The sequence below is a fragment of the Elephantulus edwardii genome, unplaced genomic scaffold, assembly GCF_000299155.1.
Source record: "Elephantulus edwardii isolate Elephantulus edwardi_28Jun2011 unplaced genomic scaffold, EleEdw1.0 scaffold00081, whole genome shotgun sequence".
NCBI lineage: Eukaryota > Metazoa > Chordata > Mammalia > Macroscelidea > Macroscelididae > Elephantulus > Elephantulus edwardii.
In genome coordinates, this window is record NW_006399831.1 from 5,990,976 (window position 1) to 5,994,817 (window position 3,842).

The window sequence follows — 3,842 nt, forward strand, 5'->3', positions numbered from 1 at the left end:
TAGTAAATTATCCAGGCCATTTTCTTCTAAATTATTTGCTATGAATCAGAGAGTTGGACAATGATTAAGGATAATAGAAGAAGAATCAATACCTTTGAGTTGTGGTGGAAAACAATATTGAACATACCATGGACTGCTATGAGAACAGATATGTTGTGGAGAGGTGGAAGTTACGTTGCTCCTAGAAGCAAGGCTTTTTAATCTCACTCTCACATACTTAGGGCATGTTGCTTGGAGGGACCTGTCCTTGGAGAAGGATATCATGCTTGGAAGGGTGGGGGGACAGGGGAGGAGAAGATGACCCTGGATGAGCTGGATTGACACAGTGATGAATGTAATCAGAACAGGCCTATCAGAGAGAGTGAGATTGGCTCAACAGGGCAGGGTTCAGAGTTATTGTTCTTAAGATCACTATAAGTCATAGTCAACTTGATGGTACATAATAAAACCACAAGCAAGTAAATATTAACTTTCTAATGGAAAATGAAGAAAAATCTTTTCGAGAATAGTTTTAGTGCAGATTGTAATTGGGAGAAAACAGTGTTTACTTCAGACTCACCAATTTCCCTTCTAGGAATGTATCTTACAGAAATGTATCTTATAAGTATGTTCAAAGAAATATGAATAAATATGCTGCAGGATATTTTTGTAACAGAGAAAAGTGGAACAAATTCAAATTAGAAGAGAATACAAATGGGTAAATTTTGACATATATTTAGTATTGAATACTTCATAACTGAAAAAATGAGGTAAATTTAAAGATATCTACATAACAACAACACATAAAAAGATTCTAAAGACATGAAAATTATTTTTAATAGAGGAAATGGCAAACAACAAATGCTGGCAAGGTTGTGGAGAAATTGGAATACTATTCACTGTTGGTGGGAGTGTAAAATGATGTAGTCACTTTGGAAGACGACAGTATGGTGCTTTCTCAAAAAGTTGGAAATAGAAATATCATTTGACCCAGCAATTGCACTACTAGGGATATACCCAAAAGAAGTGAGAACTGCCACCCAAAGAGATATATGCACACCCATATATATTGCTGCGTTGTTCACAATAGCAAAGAGATGGAAGCAACCTAACAGAATGGATAAAGTAGCTGTGGTAGGTACATTCACACAATGGAATACTATGCAGCACTGAAAAACAAGAAACTCATAAGATATTATACAAAATGGGTGACCCTGGAGGACATTATGCTGAGTATATATCTCAGTCACAAAAAGACAAATACTGAGCTCTGGTGGCCTCGTGGCAAGAAGCTGCATTGCAATCCCAGAAGGTGCACAGTTCAAATCTACCCAGGTGCTCTGCAGGGGAAGGAGGGACAATCTCCTCCTGTACCAGTCAGAACTGATTTGACAGTACACACACACACACAGACAATAAAATAAAAATAATTATTTTTAAAAAGATAAATACTGCATAATGTCACTGTTATAAAACAGAACTGACATGGGGGTTAGGAGGAAACCAAGAAAAAAGGGGATAAATAATGAACACTGAATTTAAGTAGATAGAAAAGAACTGCCTAAAAGAAATATATGATTAGATATTATTTGCATGACAACAGTCCAGAATAAGAGAAGCATAGCCAAGTGGACAGCAAGGTGGGGGGAGGGCAGGGAGGAAATTGTGCAACAATGAATATATGGATATCCAAGTTTTCTGTAAACTTTTATTAAAATACCAATAAATAATTAAAGAAAATGAAAAGAATAATATCTATGGCAGCATCTCAATGGTTGTGGTTGTTATGTGCCATTGAGCCACTTGCAACTCATAGCAACCCCATGTACAACAGCTCCAAACCCTGCTCTATCCCTTGCCAATCTTATTGGGGGAGGGAAGACCTGAGATGAGAAATATTGGCATAGTAACTAGGATATTGAGGGTATACATGTCAGGGAGACTGAGATTGCCTCAGGATAGATCAGGGTTAAGGCTTATGGTGCATAGGGTCACCACAATTTGTAGTTGACTCAATGGTACATAGCATCCTTCTTTATGGTATAATATTCTTTATGAATGTTAGACTAGGACAGGTTCAGGAATAAAATGCATATACACAAATCATAAATAAAATTCACTTGCATTAGAGAATCAATGTCATTATATCAATTAATTAGACACTGGTCTAGTATATTTTCATCGTTCTGCTATCATTTGTATCATTCTTATTTCCTTTTCTTTACAAAGTATAACTTTAAAAAATTGATATTGGTTTGCTTACAAAGTTCATATATATATTCACACTATTCTTCATTCATATTGTGCTTCATACAATTATTCCCAAGAATTATGTTTTATAAAATTAGTCACCATTGGACCATATCCATCATTATATTGTCTTTTCAGGTTCCCATCAGATCTTTCCCATTTCCTTCATCCCCTCCCTCCATCCACCAAATTGTGCAACCCTGTGGTTTCACTCCTACCCATCCTGACCCCTCTGATCCCTTTCACACGGTGGAATGCTGATTCTGAAAACTGGTGCATAATTTGGGAGAGACTGGAGAGAATTATGCTTAGTGAACTAGCTCACTCTCATGGAGACAAATACCGCATAAAACCATTGTTGTGAAAATAGAAGAATAACTAGTAAAACATGTATGAGGATGAAAGGGAGGAAGGGGTGAGAGTAAAGTGTAACTTTTTGCTAGTTCTCAGTTCCTTTCTTTTCTGCCTTCCTCATCAATATTGTTGTTAATGATGTTGATTGCCTTCGAGAAGCGCATGGCTCATAGCAACCCTATGAACAAAAGGCCTGAAATTTTTCTATAATTAGAGTTCCAGGAGGCATGTTGTTTAGGACGTGGATGCCACTACTGTTTCCAATCATCAGTATTACTAATTATAAAACTATAAGTTCTGTTTATAACCCTGATATGCAACTAGCTGATGAGTATGACTGATGTTTTATAGTGTAAGTTAAATATGATACTTGGTTTTTACCTATAAAATGTGTAAGAAGTTTGTATAAGCATTTATTTGCAAACTGTATAAACATTTATTTGCAAAACAAACAAAATCCTCCTTTCACTGGATAGGATATTATCATTATTGTTGTTAAGTCTGTCCCAATTCATGACAACCCATATTCCAAAGACAAATCCAATTAGTCCTTTATCATTGTGGCTATCTACGGTTTGTCATTCAGATGTCTTTCCTAGCCAATCATTAAGTGTTTGGGGCTGAAGTAATTATTAAAGAGAGAAGATTCAGATGGAATATAAGCCACATTCCACTAGAGGCTTAGACAGGCTCATGGGGGTCTTAGCGCTGGATGCTTCTTTTGTGTACTGCTCGGCTAGGACACAGCATCTAGCCTGCATCACATATAATCACCATCTAACACTGCCACAATTGACAGTGTACAGTATCCTGGCTCATCGCTCACCAGTTTCTCCAAAACCAGCCTGCATATTTACAGTCACAGGAGTCATTCCCCTGATGGGTCTGAGTCTGGGAAAACTTTAAGTGAATCATTGAACCCAAGGGCCATAGAAGATTTGGGGAACTTAGCCGTGGATGGAGCTGTTAATGCTAGAAATTATAGTCTTATATAGCTGGTTAAGTATTTGGGACTATGTTGATCTGAGACTTCTTATGTTGTTGTTGTTATGTGCCGTTGAGTCGCTTGCGACTCATAGTGACCCTATGTACAACAGCCCTAAACCCTGCTCTATCCTGTGCCAATCTCACTGCCTCTGACACATCCATCCCGATTACCCCAGTCACTAAATCAATCCATCTCATAGAGGGTCTTCCCCTCCTGCGCTGTCCCTCCACTCTGCCCAGCATGATGTCCCTCTCCAAAGACCTGTCTCTCC